The sequence below is a fragment of the Cryptomeria japonica genome, unplaced genomic scaffold (assembly GCF_030272615.1).
Source record: "Cryptomeria japonica unplaced genomic scaffold, Sugi_1.0 HiC_scaffold_343, whole genome shotgun sequence".
Taxonomy (NCBI): domain Eukaryota; kingdom Viridiplantae; phylum Streptophyta; class Pinopsida; order Cupressales; family Cupressaceae; genus Cryptomeria; species Cryptomeria japonica.
Genome location: NW_026729165.1, coordinates 1 through 24,987, shown reverse-complemented (window position 1 = coordinate 24,987; position 24,987 = coordinate 1). Strand labels below are relative to the sequence as shown.

The 24,987-nt window shown below is 62.8% G+C and overlaps 3 non-coding genes across 3 annotated transcripts; all 3 read left to right on the top strand.

Moving 5' to 3' along the window:
- Positions 1–3,470: 3,470 nt before the first annotated feature.
- On the top strand, positions 3,471–3,589 carry LOC131870696 (5S ribosomal RNA). The gene has a single exon (XR_009369000.1). It is a non-coding gene; the product is annotated as a 5S ribosomal RNA (ribosomal RNA).
- Positions 3,590–11,393: 7,804 nt separating this feature from the next.
- On the top strand, positions 11,394–11,512 carry LOC131870688 (5S ribosomal RNA). Its single transcript, XR_009368992.1, has one exon. It is a non-coding gene; the product is annotated as a 5S ribosomal RNA (ribosomal RNA).
- Positions 11,513–19,316: 7,804 nt separating this feature from the next.
- On the top strand, positions 19,317–19,435 carry LOC131870677 (5S ribosomal RNA). Its single transcript, XR_009368981.1, has one exon. It is a non-coding gene; the product is annotated as a 5S ribosomal RNA (ribosomal RNA).
- The last annotated feature ends 5,552 nt before the right edge of the window (positions 19,436–24,987 follow it).

Genomic DNA, 24,987 nt, shown 5'->3' with positions numbered 1-24,987 from the left:
CGGAGCGCTCCTTGGTGCGCACCATGGTGCCCACCAGGCCGCGCAACCCAGCCAAGGTGTGCGCACCAAGGTGCACGCGAGGTGCGCACCCGGGGCAAACCGGGGTCCGACTTCGTGCACGCCGCACCTTGGAGCACACATCGGGGCGCTCCCGGGTTCGCACCGGCGTTGCGCACCGTGGTGGGCACCTCGGAGCACACCAAGGTGGGCAGCGAGGTGCGCACCTTTGATGCGATGCCTTCACTAATTTCCATAAAAGGCAAAAAAAAACGAGATTTTAAAATTTCCGTTTTGAAAGATAGTGAGAAAAAGGGAATGCTGGTGCCATCTTGAGCCCGCCCTGGTGCGCAGCCCAGCCAAGGTTTGCGCACCAAGGTGCCCACCCTGGCGAAGGTGCGCGCCCGGGCAATTAACCCAACTTCCAACTTCGCGCGCGCCAGGGTGGGAGCGCACCCAACAACCGGGCCTGGGAAGAGCCAATGCGAGAAACCCCACCAAACTCTCTGACAAAAAAAGAGGGGGCGCTCCAGTAACCCCGCTTCGGAGCGCACCCTGGGCAAACCCAGCCAAGGTGCCCACCCCGGCCAAGGTGCAGGCGAGGTGCGCACCCGGGGCAAACCGGGCTCCGACAACGTGCACGCCGCACCTTGGAGCACACTTCGTAGCGCTCCCGGGTGCGCACCTCAGAGCACACCAAGGTGGGCAGCGAGGTGCGCACCTTTGATGCGCTGCCTTCACTAATTTCCAGAAAAGGCAAAAAAAAAAGGAGATTTTAAAATTTCCGTTTTGAAAGATAGTGAAAAAAACGGAACGCGCGTGCCATCTTGAGCCCGCCCTGGTGCGCAGCCCAGGTAAGGTGCCACCCTGGCAAAGGTGCGCACCCGGGCAATTAACCCTACTTCCGACTTCGTGCGCGCCAGGGTGGCAACCGGGCCTCGGAAGAGCCAATGCGAGAAACCCCACCAAACGCTCCGACAAAAAAAGAGGCGGCGCTCCAATAACCCCGCTTCGGAGCGCAGCCGGGGCAAACCAAGCCAAGGTGCCCACCCCGACGAAGGTGCACGCGAGGTGCGCACCCGGGGCAAACCGGGCTCCGACAACGTGCACGCAGCACCTTGGAGCACACTTCGAAGCACTCCCGGGTGCCCACCGGCGTTGCGCACCGTGGTGGGCAGCGAGGTGCGCACCTTTGATGCGCTGCCTTCACTAATTTCCAGAAAAAGGCAAAAAAAAATGAGATTTTAAAATTTCCGTTTTGAAAGATAGTGAAAAAAAAGGAACGCGGGTGCCATCTTGAGCCCGCCCTGGTGCGCAGCCCAGGCAAGGCATGCGCACCAAGGTGCCCACCCGAGGTGCACACCCGGGGCAAACCGGGCTCCGACTTCGTGCAGGCCGCACCTTGGAGCACACTTCGGAGCGCTCCTTGGTGCGCACCATGGTGCCCACCAGGGCGCACCCGAGGCAAACCGGGCTCCGACTTCGTGCACGCCGCACCTTGGAGCACACATCGGAGCGCTCCCAGGTTCGCACCAGCGTTGCGCACCTTTGATGCGCTGCCTTCACTAATTTCCAGAAAAGGCAAAAAAAAACGATATTTTAAAATTTCCGTTCTGAAAGATAGTGAAAAAAACGGAACGCGGGTGCCATCTTGAGCCCTTCCTGATGCGCAGCCCAGGCAAGTTGTGCGCACCAAGGTGCCCACCCTGGCGGAGGTGCGCGCCCGGGGCAAACCGGGCTCCGACTTCGTGCACTGCATGGTGCCCACCAAGGCGCGCAACCCAGCCAAGGTGCCCACCGCAGCGAAGGTGCACGCGAGGTGCGCACCCGAGGTGCACACCCGGGGCAAACCGGGCTCCGACTTCGTGCACGCCGCACCTTGGAGCACACTTCAGAGCGCTCCTTGGTACGCACCAGGGCGCGCAACCCAGCCAAGGTGCTCACCCCGGCGAAGGTGCACGCGAGGTGCGCACCCGGGGCAAACCGGGCTCGGACTTCGTGCACGCCGCACCTTGGAGCACACATCGGAGCGCTCCCGGGTTCGCACCAGCATTGCGCACCTTTGATGCGCTGCCTTCACTAATTTCCAGAAAAGGCAAAAAAAAGAAAAAAATGAGATTTTAAAATTTCCGTTTTGAAAGATAGTGAAAAAAACGGAACGCGGGTGCCATCTTGAGCCCGCCCTGGTGTGCAGCCCAGGCAAGTTGTGCGCACCAAGGCACCCACCCTGGCCAAGGTGGGTCACGGGGTGGGTCCTAGGGTGGGTAACGGGGTGGGTACTAAGGTGCGTGCCAAGGTGGGTCATAGGGTGGGTGCCAAGGTGGGCACCAGGGTGGGTGTGCACCAACCCTAGCCAGGGTAGGTCACGGGGTGGTTGTCGGGGTGGGCGTCAAGGAGCCAAGGTGGGTGGCAAGTAGCCAAGTTGCGTGCCAAGGTGGGTGTCGGGGTGGGTGCCAAGGATCCAAGGTGGGTGCCAAGGAACCAAGGTGGGTGTCTGGGTGGGTGCCGAGGTGGGAGCCAGGGTGGGTCCCAAGGTGAGTGCAAAGGTGGGTGCCAGGGTCAAGGTGAGTGCCAATGTGGGTTCCAAGGTGCCAGGGTCAGGGTGAGTGCCAATGTGGGTTCAAAGGTGCTAAGTTGGGTGCGAGGTTGGGTGCGAGGGTGGGTGGGTGCCAAGGTGTGCTAGGTGGAAGCCCGGGTGGGTCGGCATCCCATGGGTGTCGAGTTGGGTGCCTGATGGGTGCTTCTTGTCAAGTTTTAGTCGTCGGGACTCATTTCGAGCCTTAGAGGTCGTTTCTTGTCCGGTTGCCCTGTCTTCGACCTGGGAACCCAATTTTGGTCCTCGGGTCCCATTTTTTTTTGTCTCGCATCCCACTTTTGGCCTGTGGCCTTTTCGGGGTCGATTCTCGTTTTGGGCATCAGAGCATGTTTCTTCTCCTAAAACCCAATATTTGTTTATTAAGTCTCGGAACACATTTTTGTTCTCGTGGACCCATCATGGGTCTTGGAACGCATTTGTGGTCCTTGGGTCCCATTTTGCATCCCGAAACTTGTGTTTTGGTGCTTGATCCCTATTTTGGGTGCCCACCTTGCACCAAGTGCGCACCCGGGGCAAACCGAGCGCCTTGGTGCACCGGGGCAAGATCGAGCGTGCACCCGAGGCGCCCCGAACATGCACCAAGGTGCACTCGGCCCACATGTGAGCGCAGGTCGTTGCGCCCGAGGTGGTGTGTGGGCACCGCGTTGCAGACGGGACACTGCACGCACACGACGCCCCCTCCAGGTGCACGCACGTAGGCCGGGCCGGGTGCACACCCGACGCCCTAGCAAGGTGCGCGCACCCGGGCAGGGCTCACACTTGGCGAACGGGGCGCACTTCGCGAGGGAGGGTGTGCACCTCGACGGGGGTGGGTGGCCGGGGTGGATTCGCACGTGGGTCGCGGTTTGCTAAGTACACACTGCGACAAGCTCATAACGGGTGCGATCATACCAGCGTTAGTGCACCGGATCCCATCAGAACTCCGCAGTTAAGCGCGCTTGGGCCGGAGTAGTACTGGGATGGGTGACCTCCCGGGAAGTCCCGGTGTTGCACCCTTTTTTAGTTTTTCGCCGGGCGTCGCAATGCTATTTGAATAAACCTTTTGCCCGTTTGCGTTCTCGTCGGGGCCGGGCCGGGCCGGGGTGCGCTGCCCGCACTACCGCGCGCGCGGGGGCGACACCGAGCGCGCACCCGAGGCGCCCCGAGCACACAGGCCACGGTGCAACCCGGGCGTTGTGCGCGCACCCCGGTGCGCCCGAGGTGCTGCGCGCGCACCCAGGTGAAATCGGTGTGCACCTCGGCCAGTGCGCGCTCGGTCGAGTCGCGCACGTTGGCCAAGGTGCACGGTGATGTTTCTTACTCTAAGGTTCCGCACCAGACGCCCGGGACAGGTGAGCGAAGCTGGGCGGGGCCGGGTGCGCGGCCGGGGCAGGTGCACGCAGCTGGAGAGAGCTTTGGAGCACACTTCGGAGCGCACCAATGATGCGCTCCATTCAAAAGTTTCCTGAAAAGGCAAAAAAAGTTGAGATTATAGAATTTCCCACTTGAGAGATTGTAAAAAAAAAAAATTTAAAATGAAGGAAACGCGGGTGCCAAGGTGTGCGCAGCCCAGCCAAGGTGTGCGCACCAAGGCGCCCACCCTGGCGAAGGTGCACGCAAGGTGCGCACCCGAGGCAAACCGGACAATTAACCCAACTTTCGACTTCGCGCGCACCTTGGAGCGCACTTCGGAGCGCTCCTTGGTGCGCACCAATCTTGGGCACCTCGGAGTGCACCATGGCGCCCACCAAGGTGCGCACCCGGGGCAAACCGAGCTCCGACTTCGTGCGCACCTTGGAGCGCACGAAAGGTGCGCACCATGGCGCCCACCAAGGTGCGCAGCCCAGCCAAGGCGTGCGCATCAAGGTGCGCACCCTGGCGAAGGTGCGCACCCGGGGCAAACCGAGCTCCGACTTCGTGCGCACCTTGGAGCGCACAAAAGGTGCGCAACCCAGCCAAGGTGTGCGCACCCCGGTCAAACCGAGCTCCGAATCGTGCGCACCAGAGGTGCACGCCATCGTGCGCACCTTGGAGCACACTTCGGAGCCCTCCTTGGTGCGCGCCGATGTTGCGCACCTCGGAGCGCACCCGGGGAAAACAATGCAATTAACCCGACTTTCGACTTCGTGGGCACCTCGGAGCGCTCTCGGGTTCGCACCTCGGAGCACACCGAGGTGCGCACCTTTGATGCGCTGCCTTCACCAATTTCCAGAAAAGGCAAGAAAACATTGAGAAGGTGTGCGCACCGAGGTGCCCACCCTGGCGAAGGTGCACGCGAGGTGCGCACCCGGGGCAAACCGGGCTCCGACTTCGTGCACGCCGCACCTTGGAGCACACTTCGGAGCGCTCCTTGGTGCGCACCAGGGCGCGCAACCCAGCCGAGGTGCCCACCCCGGCGAAGGTGCACGCGAGGTGCGCACCCGGGGCAAACCGGGCTCCGACTTCGTGCACGCCATGGTGCCCACCGCGGCGAAGGTGCACGCGAGGTGCGCACCCGGGGCAAACCGGGCTCCGACTTCGTGCACGCCGCACCTTGGAGCACACTTCGGAGCGCTCCTTGGTGCGCACCATGGTGCCCACCAGGGCGCGCAACCCCGCCGAAGGTGCACGCGAGGTGCGCACCCGGGGCAAACCGGGCTCCGACTTCGTGCACGCCGCACCTTGGAGCACACTTCGGAGCGCTCCTTGGTGCGCACCATGGTGCCCACCAGGGCGCGCAACCCCGCCGAAGGTGCACGCGAGGTGCGCACCCGGGGCAAACCGGGCTCCGACTTCGTGCACGCCATGGTGCGCACCGCGGCGAAGGTGCGCACCCGGGGCAAACCGGGCTCCGACTTCGTGCACGCCGCACCTTGGAGCACACTTCGGAGCGCTCCTTGGTGCGCACCAGGGCGCGCAACCCAGCCGAGGTGCCCACCCCGGCGAAGGTGCACGCGAGGTGCGTACCCGGGGCAAACCGGGCTCCGACTTCGTGCACGCCGCACCTTGGAGCACACTTCGGAGCGCTCCTTGGTGCGCACCATGGTGCCCACCAGGCCGCGCAACCCAGCCAAGGTGTGCGCACCAAGGTGCACGCGAGGTGCGCACCCGGGGCAAACCGGGGTCCGACTTCGTGCACGCCGCACCTTGGAGCACACATCGGGGCGCTCCCGGGTTCGCACCGGCGTTGCGCACCGTGGTGGGCACCTCGGAGCACACCAAGGTGGGCAGCGAGGTGCGCACCTTTGATGCGATGCCTTCACTAATTTCCATAAAAGGCAAAAAAAAAACGAGATTTTAAAATTTCCGTTTTGAAAGATAGTGAGAAAAAGGGAATGCTGGTGCCATCTTGAGCCCGCCCTGGTGCGCAGCCCAGCCAAGGTGTGCGCACCAAGGTGCCCACCCTGGCGAAGGTGCGCGCCCGGGCAATTAACCCAACTTCCAACTTCGCGCGCGCCAGGGTGGGAGCGCACCCAACAACCGGGCCTGGGAAGAGCCAATGCGAGAAACCCCACCAAACGCTCTGACAAAAAAAGAGGGGGCGCTCCAGTAACCCCGCTTCGGAGCGCACCCTGGGCAAACCCAGCCAAGGTGCCCACCCCGGCCAAGGTGCAGGCGAGGTGCGCACCCGAGGCAAACCGGGCTCCGACAACGTGCACGCCGCACCTTGGAGCACACTTCGTAGCGCTCCCGGGTGCGCACCTCAGAGCACACCAAGGTGGGCAGCGAGGTGCGCACCTTTGATGCGCTGCCTTCACTAATTTCCAGAAAAGGCAAAAAAAAAAGGAGATTTTAAAATTTCCGTTTTGAAAGATAGTGAAAAAAACGGAACGCGCGTGCCATCTTGAGCCCGCCCTGGTGCGCAGCCCAGGTAAGGTGCCCACCCTGGCAAAGGTGCGCACCCGGGCAATTAACCCTACTTCCGACTTCGTGCGCGCCAGGGTGGCAACCGGGCCTCGGAAGAGCCAATGCGAGAAACCCCACCAAACGCTCCGACAAAAAAAGAGGCGGCGCTCCAATAACCCCGCTTCGGAGCGCAGCCGGGGCAAACCCAGCCAAGGTGCCCACCCCGACGAAGGTGCACGCGAGGTGCGCACCCGGGGCAAACCGGGCTCCGACAACGTGCACGCAGCACCTTGGAGCACACTTCGAAGCACTCCCGGGTGCCCACCGGCGTTGCGCACCGTGGTGGGCAGCGAGGTGCGCACCTTTGATGCGCTGCCTTCACTAATTTCCAGAAAAAGGCAAAAAAAAATGAGATTTTAAAATTTCCGTTTTGAAAGATAGTGAAAAAAAAGGAACGCGGGTGCCATCTTGAGCCCGCCCTGGTGCGCAGCCCAGGCAAGGCATGCGCACCAAGGTGCCCACCCGAGGTGCACACCCGGGGCAAACCGGGCTCCGACTTCGTGCAGGCCGCACCTTGGAGCACACTTCGGAGCGCTCCTTGGTGCGCACCATGGTGCCCACCAGGGCGCGCAACCCAGCCAAGGTCTGCACACTAAGGTGCCCACCCCGGCGAAGGTGCACGCGAGGTGCGCACCCGGGGCAAACCGGGCTCCGACTTCGTGCACGCCATGGTGCCCACCGCGGCGAAGGTGCACGCGAGGTGCGCACCCGGGGCAAACCGGGCTCCGACTTCGTGCACGCCGCACCTTGGAGCACACTTCGGAGCGCTCCTTGGTGCGCACCATGGTGCCCACCAGGGCGCGCAACCCAGCCAAGGTGTGCGCACCAAGGTGCACGCGAGGTGCGCACCCGGGGCAAACCGGGGTCCGACTTCGTGCACGCCGCACCTTGGAGCACACATCGGAGCGCTCCCAGGTTCGCACCAGCGTTGCGCACCTTTGATGCGCTGCCTTCACTAATTTCCAGAAAAGGCAAAAAAAAACGATATTTTAAAATTTCCGTTCTGAAAGATAGTGAAAAAAACGGAACGCGGGTGCCATCTTGAGCCCTTCCTGGTGCGCAGCCCAGGCAAGTTGTGCGCACCAAGGTGCCCACCCTGGCGGAGGTGCGCGCCCGGGGCAAACCGGGCTCCGACTTCGTGCACTGCATGGTGCCCACCAAGGCGCGCAACCCAGCCAAGGTGCCCACCGCAGCGAAGGTGCACGCGAGGTGCACACCCGGGGCAAACCGGGCTCCGACTTCGTGCACGCCGCACCTTGGAGCACACTTCAGAGCGCTCCTTGGTGCGCACCAGGGCGCGCAACCCAGCCGAGGTGCCCACCCCGGCGAAGGTGCACGCGAGGTGCGCACCCGGGGCAAACCGGGCTCCGACTTCGTGCACGCCATGGTGCCCACCGCGGCGAAGGTGCGCACCCGGGGCAAACCGGGCTCCGACTTCGTGCACGCCGCACCTTGGAGCACACTTCGGAGCGCTCCTTGGTGCGCACCATGGTGCCCACCAGGCCGCGCAACCCAGCCAAGGTGTGCGCACCAAGGTGCACGCGAGGTGCGCACCCGGGGCAAACCGGGGTCCGACTTCGTGCACGCCGCACCTTGGAGCACACATCGGGGCGCTCCCGGGTTCGCACCGGCGTTGCGCACCGTGGTGGGCACCTCGGAGCACACCAAGGTGGGCAGCGAGGTGCGCACCTTTGATGCGATGCCTTCACTAATTTCCATAAAAGGCAAAAAAAAAACGAGATTTTAAAATTTCCGTTTTGAAAGATAGTGAGAAAAAGGGAATGCTGGTGCCATCTTGAGCCCGCCCTGGTGCGCAGCCCAGCCAAGGTTTGCGCACCAAGGTGCCCACCCTGGCGAAGGTGCGCGCCCGGGCAATTAACCCAACTTCCAACTTCGCGCGCGCCAGGGTGGGAGCGCACCCAACAACCGGGCCTGGGAAGAGCCAATGCGAGAAACCCCACCAAACTCTCTGACAAAAAAAGAGGGGGCGCTCCAGTAACCCCGCTTCGGAGCGCACCCTGGGCAAACCCAGCCAAGGTGCCCACCCCGGCCAAGGTGCAGGCGAGGTGCGCACCCGGGGCAAACCGGGCTCCGACAACGTGCACGCCGCACCTTGGAGCACACTTCGTAGCGCTCCCGGGTGCGCACCTCAGAGCACACCAAGGTGGGCAGCGAGGTGCGCACCTTTGATGCGCTGCCTTCACTAATTTCCAGAAAAGGCAAAAAAAAAAGGAGATTTTAAAATTTCCGTTTTGAAAGATAGTGAAAAAAACGGAACGCGCGTGCCATCTTGAGCCCGCCCTGGTGCGCAGCCCAGGTAAGGTGCCACCCTGGCAAAGGTGCGCACCCGGGCAATTAACCCTACTTCCGACTTCGTGCGCGCCAGGGTGGCAACCGGGCCTCGGAAGAGCCAATGCGAGAAACCCCACCAAACGCTCCGACAAAAAAAGAGGCGGCGCTCCAATAACCCCGCTTCGGAGCGCAGCCGGGGCAAACCAAGCCAAGGTGCCCACCCCGACGAAGGTGCACGCGAGGTGCGCACCCGGGGCAAACCGGGCTCCGACAACGTGCACGCAGCACCTTGGAGCACACTTCGAAGCACTCCCGGGTGCCCACCGGCGTTGCGCACCGTGGTGGGCAGCGAGGTGCGCACCTTTGATGCGCTGCCTTCACTAATTTCCAGAAAAAGGCAAAAAAAAATGAGATTTTAAAATTTCCGTTTTGAAAGATAGTGAAAAAAAAGGAACGCGGGTGCCATCTTGAGCCCGCCCTGGTGCGCAGCCCAGGCAAGGCATGCGCACCAAGGTGCCCACCCGAGGTGCACACCCGGGGCAAACCGGGCTCCGACTTCGTGCAGGCCGCACCTTGGAGCACACTTCGGAGCGCTCCTTGGTGCGCACCATGGTGCCCACCAGGGCGCACCCGAGGCAAACCGGGCTCCGACTTCGTGCACGCCGCACCTTGGAGCACACATCGGAGCGCTCCCAGGTTCGCACCAGCGTTGCGCACCTTTGATGCGCTGCCTTCACTAATTTCCAGAAAAGGCAAAAAAAAACGATATTTTAAAATTTCCGTTCTGAAAGATAGTGAAAAAAACGGAACGCGGGTGCCATCTTGAGCCCTTCCTGATGCGCAGCCCAGGCAAGTTGTGCGCACCAAGGTGCCCACCCTGGCGGAGGTGCGCGCCCGGGGCAAACCGGGCTCCGACTTCGTGCACTGCATGGTGCCCACCAAGGCGCGCAACCCAGCCAAGGTGCCCACCGCAGCGAAGGTGCACGCGAGGTGCGCACCCGAGGTGCACACCCGGGGCAAACCGGGCTCCGACTTCGTGCACGCCGCACCTTGGAGCACACTTCAGAGCGCTCCTTGGTACGCACCAGGGCGCGCAACCCAGCCAAGGTGCTCACCCCGGCGAAGGTGCACGCGAGGTGCGCACCCGGGGCAAACCGGGCTCGGACTTCGTGCACGCCGCACCTTGGAGCACACATCGGAGCGCTCCCGGGTTCGCACCAGCATTGCGCACCTTTGATGCGCTGCCTTCACTAATTTCCAGAAAAGGCAAAAAAAAGAAAAAAATGAGATTTTAAAATTTCCGTTTTGAAAGATAGTGAAAAAAACGGAACGCGGGTGCCATCTTGAGCCCGCCCTGGTGTGCAGCCCAGGCAAGTTGTGCGCACCAAGGCACCCACCCTGGCCAAGGTGGGTCACGGGGTGGGTCCTAGGGTGGGTAACGGGGTGGGTACTAAGGTGCGTGCCAAGGTGGGTCATAGGGTGGGTGCCAAGGTGGGCACCAGGGTGGGTGTGCACCAACCCTAGCCAGGGTAGGTCACGGGGTGGTTGTCGGGGTGGGCGTCAAGGAGCCAAGGTGGGTGGCAAGTAGCCAAGTTGCGTGCCAAGGTGGGTGTCGGGGTGGGTGCCAAGGATCCAAGGTGGGTGCCAAGGAACCAAGGTGGGTGTCTGGGTGGGTGCCGAGGTGGGAGCCAGGGTGGGTCCCAAGGTGAGTGCAAAGGTGGGTGCCAGGGTCAAGGTGAGTGCCAATGTGGGTTCCAAGGTGCCAGGGTCAGGGTGAGTGCCAATGTGGGTTCAAAGGTGCTAAGTTGGGTGCGAGGTTGGGTGCGAGGGTGGGTGGGTGCCAAGGTGTGCTAGGTGGAAGCCCGGGTGGGTCGGCATCCCATGGGTGTCGAGTTGGGTGCCTGATGGGTGCTTCTTGTCAAGTTTTAGTCGTCGGGACTCATTTCGAGCCTTAGAGGTCGTTTCTTGTCCGGTTGCCCTGTCTTCGACCTGGGAACCCAATTTTGGTCCTCGGGTCCCATTTTTTTTTGTCTCGCATCCCACTTTTGGCCTGTGGCCTTTTCGGGGTCGATTCTCGTTTTGGGCATCAGAGCATGTTTCTTCTCCTAAAACCCAATATTTGTTTATTAAGTCTCGGAACACATTTTTGTTCTCGTGGACCCATCATGGGTCTTGGAACGCATTTGTGGTCCTTGGGTCCCATTTTGCATCCCGAAACTTGTGTTTTGGTGCTTGATCCCTATTTTGGGTGCCCACCTTGCACCAAGTGCGCACCCGGGGCAAACCGAGCGCCTTGGTGCACCGGGGCAAGATCGAGCGTGCACCCGAGGCGCCCCGAACATGCACCAAGGTGCACTCGGCCCACATGTGAGCGCAGGTCGTTGCGCCCGAGGTGGTGTGTGGGCACCGCGTTGCAGACGGGACACTGCACGCACACGACGCCCCCTCCAGGTGCACGCACGTAGGCCGGGCCGGGTGCACACCCGACGCCCTAGCAAGGTGCGCGCACCCGGGCAGGGCTCACACTTGGCGAACGGGGCGCACTTCGCGAGGGAGGGTGTGCACCTCGACGGGGGTGGGTGGCCGGGGTGGATTCGCACGTGGGTCGCGGTTTGCTAAGTACACACTGCGACAAGCTCATAACGGGTGCGATCATACCAGCGTTAGTGCACCGGATCCCATCAGAACTCCGCAGTTAAGCGCGCTTGGGCCGGAGTAGTACTGGGATGGGTGACCTCCCGGGAAGTCCCGGTGTTGCACCCTTTTTTAGTTTTTCGCCGGGCGTCGCAATGCTATTTGAATAAACCTTTTGCCCGTTTGCGTTCTCGTCGGGGCCGGGCCGGGCCGGGGTGCGCTGCCCGCACTACCGCGCGCGCGGGGGCGACACCGAGCGCGCACCCGAGGCGCCCCGAGCACACAGGCCACGGTGCAACCCGGGCGTTGTGCGCGCACCCCGGTGCGCCCGAGGTGCTGCGCGCGCACCCAGGTGAAATCGGTGTGCACCTCGGCCAGTGCGCGCTCGGTCGAGTCGCGCACGTTGGCCAAGGTGCACGGTGATGTTTCTTACTCTAAGGTTCCGCACCAGACGCCCGGGACAGGTGAGCGAAGCTGGGCGGGGCCGGGTGCGCGGCCGGGGCAGGTGCACGCAGCTGGAGAGAGCTTTGGAGCACACTTCGGAGCGCACCAATGATGCGCTCCATTCAAAAGTTTCCTGAAAAGGCAAAAAAAGTTGAGATTATAGAATTTCCCACTTGAGAGATTGTAAAAAAAAAAAATTTAAAATGAAGGAAACGCGGGTGCCAAGGTGTGCGCAGCCCAGCCAAGGTGTGCGCACCAAGGCGCCCACCCTGGCGAAGGTGCACGCAAGGTGCGCACCCGAGGCAAACCGGACAATTAACCCAACTTTCGACTTCGCGCGCACCTTGGAGCGCACTTCGGAGCGCTCCTTGGTGCGCACCAATCTTGGGCACCTCGGAGTGCACCATGGCGCCCACCAAGGTGCGCACCCGGGGCAAACCGAGCTCCGACTTCGTGCGCACCTTGGAGCGCACGAAAGGTGCGCACCATGGCGCCCACCAAGGTGCGCAGCCCAGCCAAGGCGTGCGCATCAAGGTGCGCACCCTGGCGAAGGTGCGCACCCGGGGCAAACCGAGCTCCGACTTCGTGCGCACCTTGGAGCGCACAAAAGGTGCGCAACCCAGCCAAGGTGTGCGCACCCCGGTCAAACCGAGCTCCGAATCGTGCGCACCAGAGGTGCACGCCATCGTGCGCACCTTGGAGCACACTTCGGAGCCCTCCTTGGTGCGCGCCGATGTTGCGCACCTCGGAGCGCACCCGGGGAAAACAATGCAATTAACCCGACTTTCGACTTCGTGGGCACCTCGGAGCGCTCTCGGGTTCGCACCTCGGAGCACACCGAGGTGCGCACCTTTGATGCGCTGCCTTCACCAATTTCCAGAAAAGGCAAGAAAACATTGAGAAGGTGTGCGCACCGAGGTGCCCACCCTGGCGAAGGTGCACGCGAGGTGCGCACCCGGGGCAAACCGGGCTCCGACTTCGTGCACGCCGCACCTTGGAGCACACTTCGGAGCGCTCCTTGGTGCGCACCAGGGCGCGCAACCCAGCCGAGGTGCCCACCCCGGCGAAGGTGCACGCGAGGTGCGCACCCGGGGCAAACCGGGCTCCGACTTCGTGCACGCCATGGTGCCCACCGCGGCGAAGGTGCACGCGAGGTGCGCACCCGGGGCAAACCGGGCTCCGACTTCGTGCACGCCGCACCTTGGAGCACACTTCGGAGCGCTCCTTGGTGCGCACCATGGTGCCCACCAGGGCGCGCAACCCCGCCGAAGGTGCACGCGAGGTGCGCACCCGGGGCAAACCGGGCTCCGACTTCGTGCACGCCGCACCTTGGAGCACACTTCGGAGCGCTCCTTGGTGCGCACCATGGTGCCCACCAGGGCGCGCAACCCCGCCGAAGGTGCACGCGAGGTGCGCACCCGGGGCAAACCGGGCTCCGACTTCGTGCACGCCATGGTGCGCACCGCGGCGAAGGTGCGCACCCGGGGCAAACCGGGCTCCGACTTCGTGCACGCCGCACCTTGGAGCACACTTCGGAGCGCTCCTTGGTGCGCACCAGGGCGCGCAACCCAGCCGAGGTGCCCACCCCGGCGAAGGTGCACGCGAGGTGCGTACCCGGGGCAAACCGGGCTCCGACTTCGTGCACGCCGCACCTTGGAGCACACTTCGGAGCGCTCCTTGGTGCGCACCATGGTGCCCACCAGGCCGCGCAACCCAGCCAAGGTGTGCGCACCAAGGTGCACGCGAGGTGCGCACCCGGGGCAAACCGGGGTCCGACTTCGTGCACGCCGCACCTTGGAGCACACATCGGGGCGCTCCCGGGTTCGCACCGGCGTTGCGCACCGTGGTGGGCACCTCGGAGCACACCAAGGTGGGCAGCGAGGTGCGCACCTTTGATGCGATGCCTTCACTAATTTCCATAAAAGGCAAAAAAAAAACGAGATTTTAAAATTTCCGTTTTGAAAGATAGTGAGAAAAAGGGAATGCTGGTGCCATCTTGAGCCCGCCCTGGTGCGCAGCCCAGCCAAGGTGTGCGCACCAAGGTGCCCACCCTGGCGAAGGTGCGCGCCCGGGCAATTAACCCAACTTCCAACTTCGCGCGCGCCAGGGTGGGAGCGCACCCAACAACCGGGCCTGGGAAGAGCCAATGCGAGAAACCCCACCAAACGCTCTGACAAAAAAAGAGGGGGCGCTCCAGTAACCCCGCTTCGGAGCGCACCCTGGGCAAACCCAGCCAAGGTGCCCACCCCGGCCAAGGTGCAGGCGAGGTGCGCACCCGGGGCAAACCGGGCTCCGACAACGTGCACGCCGCACCTTGGAGCACACTTCGTAGCGCTCCCGGGTGCGCACCTCAGAGCACACCAAGGTGGGCAGCGAGGTGCGCACCTTTGATGCGCTGCCTTCACTAATTTCCAGAAAAGGCAAAAAAAAAAGGAGATTTTAAAATTTCCGTTTTGAAAGATAGTGAAAAAAACGGAACGCGCGTGCCATCTTGAGCCCGCCCTGGTGCGCAGCCCAGGTAAGGTGCCCACCCTGGCAAAGGTGCGCACCCGGGCAATTAACCCTACTTCCGACTTCGTGCGCGCCAGGGTGGCAACCGGGCCTCGGAAGAGCCAATGCGAGAAACCCCACCAAACGCTCCGACAAAAAAAGAGGCGGCGCTCCAATAACCCCGCTTCGGAGCGCAGCCGGGGCAAACCCAGCCAAGGTGCCCACCCCGACGAAGGTGCACGCGAGGTGCGCACCCGGGGCAAACCGGGCTCCGACAACGTGCACGCAGCACCTTGGAGCACACTTCGAAGCACTCCCGGGTGCCCACCGGCGTTGCGCACCGTGGTGGGCAGCGAGGTGCGCACCTTTGATGCGCTGCCTTCACTAATTTCCAGAAAAAGGCAAAAAAAAATGAGATTTTAAAATTTCCGTTTTGAAAGATAGTGAAAAAAAAGGAACGCGGGTGCCATCTTGAGCCCGCCCTGGTGTGCAGCCCAGGCAAGGCATGCGCACCAAGGTGCCCACCCGAGGTGCACACCCGGGGCAAACCGGGCTCCGACTTCGTGCAGGCCGCACCTTGGAGCACACTTCGGAGCGCTCCTTGGTGCGCACCATGGTGCCCACCAGGGCGCGCAACCCAGCCAAGGTCTGCACACTAAGGTGCCCACCCCGGCGAAGGTGCACGCGAGGTGCGCACCCGGGGCAAACCGGGCTCCGACTTCGTGCACGCCATGGTGCCCACCGCGGCGAAGGTGCACGCGAGGTGCGCACCCGGGGCAAACCGGGCTCCGACTTCGTGCACGCCGCACCTTGGAGCACACTTCGGAGCGCTCCTTGGTGCGCACCATGGTGCCCACCAGGGCGCGCAACCCAGCCAAGGTGTGCGCACCAAGGTGCACGCGAGGTGCGCACCCGGGGCAAACCGGGGTCCGACTTCGTGCACGCCGCACCTTGGAGCACACATCGGAGCGCTCCCAGGTTCGCACCAGCGTTGCGCACCTTTGATGCGCTGCCTTCACTAATTTCCAGAAAAGGCAAAAAAAAACGATATTTTAAAATTTCCGTTCTGAAAGATAGTGAAAAAAACGGAACGCGGGTGCCATCTTGAGCCCTTCCTGGTGCGCAGCCCAGGCAAGTTGTGCGCACCAAGGTGCCCACCCTGGCGGAGGTGCGCGCCCGGGGCAAACCGGGCTCCGACTTCGTGCACTGCATGGTGCCCACCAAGGCGCGCAACCCAGCCAAGGTGCCCACCGCAGCGAAGGTGCACGCGAGGTGCACACCCGGGGCAAACCGGGCTCCGACTTCGTGCACGCCGCACCTTGGAGCACACTTCAGAGCGCTCCTTGGTGCGCACCAGGGCGCGCAACCCAGCCGAGGTGCCCACCCCGGCGAAGGTGCACGCGAGGTGCGCACCCGGGGCAAACCGGGCTCCGACTTCGTGCACGCCATGGTGCCCACCGCGGCGAAGGTGCGCACCCGGGGCAAACCGGGCTCCGACTTCGTGCACGCCGCACCTTGGAGCACACTTCGGAGCGCTCCTTGGTGCGCACCATGGTGCCCACCAGGCCGCGCAACCCAGCCAAGGTGTGCGCACCAAGGTGCACGCGAGGTGCGCACCCGGGGCAAACCGGGGTCCGACTTCGTGCACGCCGCACCTTGGAGCACACATCGGGGCGCTCCCGGGTTCGCACCGGCGTTGCGCACCGTGGTGGGCACCTCGGAGCACACCAAGGTGGGCAGCGAGGTGCGCACCTTTGATGCGATGCCTTCACTAATTTCCATAAAAGGCAAAAAAAAAACGAGATTTTAAAATTTCCGTTTTGAAAGATAGTGAGAAAAAGGGAATGCTGGTGCCATCTTGAGCCCGCCCTGGTGCGCAGCCCAGCCAAGGTTTGCGCACCAAGGTGCCCACCCTGGCGAAGGTGCGCGCCCGGGCAATTAACCCAACTTCCAACTTCGCGCGCGCCAGGGTGGGAGCGCACCCAACAACCGGGCCTGGGAAGAGCCAATGCGAGAAACCCCACCAAACTCTCTGACAAAAAAAGAGGGGGCGCTCCAGTAACCCCGCTTCGGAGCGCACCCTGGGCAAACCCAGCCAAGGTGCCCACCCCGGCCAAGGTGCAGGCGAGGTGCGCACCCGGGGCAAACCGGGCTCCGACAACGTGCACGCCGCACCTTGGAGCACACTTCGTAGCGCTCCCGGGTGCGCACCTCAGAGCACACCAAGGTGGGCAGCGAGGTGCGCACCTTTGATGCGCTGCCTTCACTAATTTCCAGAAAAGGCAAAAAAAAAAGGAGATTTTAAAATTTCCGTTTTGAAAGATAGTGAAAAAAACGGAACGCGCGTGCCATCTTGAGCCCGCCCTGGTGCGCAGCCCAGGTAAGGTGCCACCCTGGCAAAGGTGCGCACCCGGGCAATTAACCCTACTTCCGACTTCGTGCGCGCCAGGGTGGCAACCGGGCCTCGGAAGAGCCAATGCGAGAAACCCCACCAAACGCTCCGACAAAAAAAGAGGCGGCGCTCCAATAACCCCGCTTCGGAGCGCAGCCGGGGCAAACCAAGCCAAGGTGCCCACCCCGACGAAGGTGCACGCGAGGTGCGCACCCGGGGCAAACCGGGCTCCGACAACGTGCACGCAGCACCTTGGAGCACACTTCGAAGCACTCCCGGGTGCCCACCGGCGTTGCGCACCGTGGTGGGCAGCGAGGTGCGCACCTTTGATGCGCTGCCTTCACTAATTTCCAGAAAAAGGCAAAAAAAAATGAGATTTTAAAATTTCCGTTTTGAAAGATAGTGAAAAAAAAGGAACGCGGGTGCCATCTTGAGCCCGCCCTGGTGCGCAGCCCAGGCAAGGCATGCGCACCAAGGTGCCCACCCGAGGTGCACACCCGGGGCAAACCGGGCTCCGACTTCGTGCAGGCCGCACCTTGGAGCACACTTCGGAGCGCTCCTTGGTGCGCACCATGGTGCCCACCAGGGCGCACCCGAGGCAAACCGGGCTCCGACTTCGTGCACGCCGCACCTTGGAGCACACATCGGAGCGCTCCCAGGTTCGCACCAGCGTTGCGCACCTTTGATGCGCTGCCTTCACTAATTTCCAGAAAAGGCAAAAAAAAACGATATTTTAAAATTTCCGTTCTGAAAGATAGTGAAAAAAACGGAACGCGGGTGCCATCTTGAGCCCTTCCTGATGCGCAGCCCAGGCAAGTTGTGCGCACCAAGGTGCCCACCCTGGCGGAGGTGCGCGCCCGGGGCAAACCGGGCTCCGACTTCGTGCACTGCATGGTGCCCACCAAGGCGCGCAACCCAGCCAAGGTGCCCACCGCAGCGAAGGTGCACGCGAGGTGCGCACCCGAGGTGCACACCCGGGGCAAACCGGGCTCCGACTTCGTGCACGCCGCACCTTGGAGCACACTTCAGAGCGCTCCTTGGTACGCACCAGGGCGCGCAACCCAGCCAAGGTGCTCACCCCGGCGAAGGTGCACGCGAGGTGCGCACCCGGGGCAAACCGGGCTCGGACTTCGTGCACGCCGCACCTTGGAGCACACATCGGAGCGCTCCCGGGTTCGCACCAGCATTGCGCACCTTTGATGCGCTGCCTTCACTAATTTCCAGAAAAGGCAAAAAAAAGAAAAAAATGAGATTTTAAAATTTCCGTTTTGAAAGATAGTGAAAAAAACGGAACGCGGGTGCCATCTTGAGCCCGCCCTGGTGTGCAGCCCAGGCAAGTTGTGCGCACCAAGGCACCCACCCTGGCCAAGGTGGGTCACGGGGTGGGTCCTAGGGTGGGTAACGGGGTGGGTACTAAGGTGCGTGCCAAGGTGGGTCATAGGGTGGGTGCCAAGGTGGGCACCAGGGTGGGTGTGCACCAACCCTAGCCAGGGTAGGTCACGGGGTGGTTGTCGGGGTGGGCGTCAAGGAGCCAAGGTGGGTGGCAAGTAGCCAAGTTGCGTGCCAAGGTGGGTGTCGGGGTGGGTGCCAAGGATCCAAGGTGGGTGCCAAGGAACCAAGGTGGGTGTCTGGGTGGGTGCCGAGGTGGGAGCCAGGGTGGGTCCCAAGGTGAGTGCAAAGGTGGGTGCCAGGGTCAAGGTGAGTGCCAATGTGGGTTCCAAGGTGCCAGGGTCAGGGTGAGTGCCAATGTGGGTTCAAAGGTGCTAAGTTGGGTGCGAGGTTGGGTGCGAGGGTGGGTGGGTGCCAAGGTGTGCTAGGTGGAAGCCCGGGTGGGTCGGCATCCCATGGGTGTCGAGTTGGGTGCCTGATGGGTGCTTCTTGTCAAGTTTTAGTCGTCGGGACTCATTTCGAGCCTTAGAGGTCGTTTCTTGTCCGGTTGCCCTGTCTTCGACCTGGGAACCCAATTTTGGTCCTCGGGTCCCATTTTTTTTTGTCTCGCATCCCACTTTTGGCCTGTGGCCTTTTCGGGGTCGATTCTCGTTTTGGGCATCAGAGCATGTTTCTTCTCCTAAAACCCAATATTTGTTTATTAAGTCTCGGAACACATTTTTGTTCTCGTGGACCCATCATGGGTCTTGGAACGCATTTGTGGTCCTTGGGTCCCATTTTGCATCCCGAAACTTGTGTTTTGGTGCTTGATCCCTATTTTGGGTGCCCACCTTGCACCAAGTGCGCACCCGGGGCAAACCGAGCGCCTTGGTGCACCGGGGCAAGATCGAGCGTGCACCCGAGGCGCCCCGAACATGCACCAAGGTGCACTCGGCCCACATGTGAGCGCAGGTCGTTGCGCCCGAGGTGGTGTGTGGGCACCGCGTTGCAGACGGGACACTGCACGCACACGACGCCCCCTCCAGGTGCACGCACGTAGGCCGGGCCGGGTGCACACCCGACGCCCTAGCAAGGTGCGCGCACCCGGGCAGGGCTCACACTTGGCGAACGGGGCGCACTTCGCGAGGGAGGGTGTGCACCTCGACGGGGGTGGGTGGCCGGGGTGGATTCGCACGTGGGTCGCGGTTTGCTAAGTACACACTGCGACAAGCTCATAACGGGTGCGATCATACCAGCGTTAGTGCACCGGATCCCATCAGAACTCCGCAGTTAAGCGCGCTTGGGCCGGAGTAGTACTGGGATGGGTGACCTCCCGGGAAGTCCCGGTGTTGCACCCTTTTTTAGTTTTTCGCCGGGCGTCGCAATGCTATTTGAATAAACCTTTTGCCCGTTTGCGTTCTCGTCGGGGCCGGGCCGGGCCGGGGTGCGCTGCCCGCACTACCGCGCGCGCGGGGGCGACACCGAGCGCGCACCCGAGGCGCCCCGAGCACACAGGCCACGGTGCAACCCGGGCGTTGTGCGCGCACCCCGGTGCGCCCGAGGTGCTGCGCGCGCACCCAGGTGAAATCGGTGTGCACCTCGGCCAGTGCGCGCTCGGTCGAGTCGCGCACGTTGGCCAAGGTGCACGGTGATGTTTCTTACTCTAAGGTTCCGCACCAGACGCCCGGGACAGGTGAGCGAAGCTGGGCGGGGCCGGGTGCGCGGCCGGGGCAGGTGCACGCAGCTGGAGAGAGCTTTGGAGCACACTTCGGAGCGCACCAATGATGCGCTCCATTCAAAAGTTTCCTGAAAAGGCAAAAAAAGTTGAGATTATAGAATTTCCCACTTGAGAGATTGTAAAAAAAAAAAATTTAAAATGAAGGAAACGCGGGTGCCAAGGTGTGCGCAGCCCAGCCAAGGTGTGCGCACCAAGGCGCCCACCCTGGCGAAGGTGCACGCAAGGTGCGCACCCGAGGCAAACCGGACAATTAACCCAACTTTCGACTTCGCGCGCACCTTGGAGCGCACTTCGGAGCGCTCCTTGGTGCGCACCAATCTTGGGCACCTCGGAGTGCACCATGGCGCCCACCAAGGTGCGCACCCGGGGCAAACCGAGCTCCGACTTCGTGCGCACCTTGGAGCGCACGAAAGGTGCGCACCATGGCGCCCACCAAGGTGCGCAGCCCAGCCAAGGCGTGCGCATCAAGGTGCGCACCCTGGCGAAGGTGCGCACCCGGGGCAAACCGAGCTCCGACTTCGTGCGCACCTTGGAGCGCACAAAAGGTGCGCAACCCAGCCAAGGTGTGCGCACCCCGGTCAAACCGAGCTCCGAATCGTGCGCACCAGAGGTGCACGCCATCGTGCGCACCTTGGAGCACACTTCGGAGCCCTCCTTGGTGCGCGCCGATGTTGCGCACCTCGGAGCGCACCCGGGGAAAACAATGCAATTAACCCGACTTTCGACTTCGTGGGCACCTCGGAGCGCTCTCGGGTTCGCACCTCGGAGCACACCGAGGTGCGCACCTTTGATGCGCTGCCTTCACCAATTTCCAGAAAAGGCAAGAAAACATTGAGAAGGTGTGCGCACCGAGGTGCCCACCCTGGCGAAGGTGCACGCGAGGTGCGCACCCGGGGCAAACCGGGCTCCGACTTCGTGCACGCCGCACCTTGGAGCACACTTCGGAGCGCTCCTTGGTGCGCACCAGGGCGCGCAACCCAGCCGAGGTGCCCACCCCGGCGAAGGTGCACGCGAGGTGCGCACCCGGGGCAAACCGGGCTCCGACTTCGTGCACGCCATGGTGCCCACCGCGGCGAAGGTGCACGCGAGGTGCGCACCCGGGGCAAACCGGGCTCCGACTTCGTGCACGCCGCACCTTGGAGCACACTTCGGAGCGCTCCTTGGTGCGCACCATGGTGCCCACCAGGGCGCGCAACCCCGCCGAAGGTGCACGCGAGGTGCGCACCCGGGGCAAACCGGGCTCCGACTTCGTGCACGCCGCACCTTGGAGCACACTTCGGAGCGCTCCTTGGTGCGCACCATGGTGCCCACCAGGGCGCGCAACCCCGCCGAAGGTGCACGCGAGGTGCGCACCCGGGGCAAACCGGGCTCCGACTTCGTGCACGCCATGGTGCGCACCGCGGCGAAGGTGCGCACCCGGGGCAAACCGGGCTCCGACTTCGTGCACGCCGCACCTTGGAGCACACTTCGGAGCGCTCCTTGGTGCGCACCAGGGCGCGCAACCCAGCCGAGGTGCCCACCCCGGCGAAGGTGCACGCGAGGTGCGTACCCGGGGCAAACCGGGCTCCGACTTCGTGCACGCCGCACCTTGGAGCACACTTCGGAGCGCTCCTTGGTGCGCACCATGGTGCCCACCAGGCCGCGCAACCCAGCCAAGGTGTGCGCACCAAGGTGCACGCGAGGTGCGCACCCGGGGCAAACCGGGGTCCGACTTCGTGCACGCCGCACCTTGGAGCACACATCGGGGCGCTCCCGGGTTCGCACCGGCGTTGCGCACCGTGGTGGGCACCTCGGAGCACACCAAGGTGGGCAGCGAGGTGCGCACCTTTGATGCGATGCCTTCACTAATTTCCATAAAAGGCAAAAAAAAAACGAGATTTTAAAATTTCCGTTTTGAAAGATAGTGAGAAAAAGGGAATGCTGGTGCCATCTTGAGCCCGCCCTGGTGCGCAGCCCAGCCAAGGTGTGCGCACCAAGGTGCCCACCCTGGCGAAGGTGCGCGCCCGGGCAATTAACCCAACTTCCAACTTCGCGCGCGCCAGGGTGGGAGCGCACCCAACAACCGGGCCTGGGAAGAGCCAATGCGAGAAACCCCACCAAACGCTCTGACAAAAAAAGAGGGGGCGCTCCAGTAACCCCGCTTCGGAGCGCACCCTGGGCAAACCCAGCCAAGGTGCCCACCCCGGCCAAGGTGCAGGCGAGGTGCGCACCCGGGGCAAACCGGGCTCCGACAACGTGCACGCCGCACCTTGGAGCACACTTCGTAGCGCTCCCGGGTGCGCACCTCAGAGCACACCAAGGTGGGCAGCGAGGTGCGCACCTTTGATGCGCTGCCTTCACTAATTTCCAGAAAAGGCAAAAAAAAAAGGAGATTTTAAAATTTCCGTTTTGAAAGATAGTGAAAAAAACGGAACGCGCGTGCCATCTTGAGCCCGCCCTGGTGCGCAGCCCAGGTAAGGTGCCCACCCTGGCAAAGGTGCGCACCCGGGCAATTAACCCTACTTCCGACTTCGTGCGCGCCAGGGTGGCAACCGGGCCTCGGAAGAGCCAATGCGAGAAACCCCACCAAACGCTCCGACAAAAAAAGAGGCGGCGCTCCAATAACCCCGCTTCGGAGCGCAGCCGGGGCAAACCCAGCCAAGGTGCCCACCCCGACGAAGGTGCACGCGAGGTGCGCACCCGGGGCAAACCGGGCTCCGACAACGTGCACGCAGCACCTTGGAGCACACTTCGAAGCACTCCCGGGTGCCCACCGGCGTTGCGCACCGTGGTGGGCAGCGAGGTGCGCACCTTTGATGCGCTGCCTTCACTAATTTCCAGAAAAAGGCAAAAAAAAATGAGATTTTAAAATTTCCGTTTTGAAAGATAGTGAAAAAAAAGGAACGCGGGTGCCATCTTGAGCCCGCCCTGGTGCGCAGCCCAGGCAAGGCATGCGCACCAAGGTGCCCACCCGAGGTGCACACCCGGGGCAAACCGGGCTCCGACTTCGTGCAGGCCGCACCTTGGAGCACACTTCGGAGCGCTCCTTGGTGCGCACCATGGTGCCCACCAGGGCGCGCAACCCAGCCAAGGTCTGCACACTAAGGTGCCCACCCCGGCGAAGGTGCACGCGAGGTGCGCACCCGGGGCAAACCGGGCTCCGACTTCGTGCACGCCATGGTGCCCACCGCGGCGAAGGTGCACGCGAGGTGCGCACCCGGGGCAAACCGGGCTCCGACTTCGTGCACGCCGCACCTTGGAGCACACTTCGGAGCGCTCCTTGGTGCGCACCATGGTGCCCACCAGGGCGCGCAACCCAGCCAAGGTGTGCGCACCAAGGTGCACGCGAGGTGCGCACCCGGGGCAAACCGGGGTCCGACTTCGTGCACGCCGCACCTTGGAGCACACATCGGAGCGCTCCCAGGTTCGCACCAGCGTTGCGCACCTTTGATGCGCTGCCTTCACTAATTTCCAGAAAAGGCAAAAAAAAACGATATTTTAAAATTTCCGTTCTGAAAGATAGTGAAAAAAACGGAACGCGGGTGCCATCTTGAGCCCTTCCTGGTGCGCAGCCCAGGCAAGTTGTGCGCACCAAGGTGCCCACCCTGGCGGAGGTGCGCGCCCGGGGCAAACCGGGCTCCGACTTCGTGCACTGCATGGTGCCCACCAAGGCGCGCAACCCAGCCAAGGTGCCCACCGCAGCGAAGGTGCACGCGAGGTGCACACCCGGGGCAAACCGGGCTCCGACTTCGTGCACGCCGCACCTTGGAGCACACTTCAGAGCGCTCCTTGGTGCGCACCAGGGCGCGCAACCCAGCCGAGGTGCCCACCCCGGCGAAGGTGCACGCGAGGTGCGCACCCGGGGCAAACCGGGCTCCGACTTCGTGCACGCCATGGTGCCCACCGCGGCGAAGGTGCGCACCCGGGGCAAACCGGGCTCCGACTTCGTGCACGCCGCACCTTGGAGCACACTTCGGAGCGCTCCTTGGTGCGCACCATGGTGCCCACCAGGCCGCGCAACCCAGCCAAGGTGTGCGCACCAAGGTGCACGCGAGGTGCGCACCCGGGGCAAACCGGGGTCCGACTTCGTGCACGCCGCACCTTGGAGCACACATCGGGGCGCTCCCGGGTTCGCACCGGCGTTGCGCACCGTGGTGGGCACCTCGGAGCACACCAAGGTGGGCAGCGAGGTGCGCACCTTTGATGCGATGCCTTCACTAATTTCCATAAAAGGCAAAAAAAAAACGAGATTTTAAAATTTCCGTTTTGAAAGATAGTGAGAAAAAGGGAATGCTGGTGCCATCTTGAGCCCGCCCTGGTGCGCAGCCCAGCCAAGGTTTGCGCACCAAGGTGCCCACCCTGGCGAAGGTGCGCGCCCGGGCAATTAACCCAACTTCCAACTTCGCGCGCGCCAGGGTGGGAGCGCACCCAACAACCGGGCCTGGGAAGAGCCAATGCGAGAAACCCCACCAAACTCTCTGACAAAAAAAGAGGGGGCGCTCCAGTAACCCCGCTTCGGAGCGCACCCTGGGCAAACCCAGCCAAGGTGCCCACCCCGGCCAAGGTGCAGGCGAGGTGCGCACCCGGGGCAAACCGGGCTCCGACAACGTGCACGCCGCACCTTGGAGCACACTTCGTAGCGCTCCCGGGTGCGCACCTCAGAGCACACCAAGGTGGGCAGCGAGGTGCGCACCTTTGATGCGCTGCCTTCACTAATTTCCAGAAAAGGCAAAAAAAAAAGGAGATTTTAAAATTTCCGTTTTGAAAGATAGTGAAAAAAACGGAACGCGCGTGCCATCTTGAGCCCGCCCTGGTGCGCAGCCCAGGTAAGGTGCCACCCTGGCAAAGGTGCGCACCCGGGCAATTAACCCTACTTCCGACTTCGTGCGCGCCAGGGTGGCAACCGGGCCTCGGAAGAGCCAATGCGAGAAACCCCACCAAACGCTCCGACAAAAAAAGAGGCGGCGCTCCAATAACCCCGCTTCGGAGCGCAGCCGGGGCAAACCAAGCCAAGGTGCCCACCCCGACGAAGGTGCACGCGAGGTGCGCACCCGGGGCAAACCGGGCTCCGACAACGTGCACGCAGCACCTTGGAGCACACTTCGAAGCACTCCCGGGTGCCCACCGGCGTTGCGCACCGTGGTGGGCAGCGAGGTGCGCACCTTTGATGCGCTGCCTTCACTAATTTCCAGA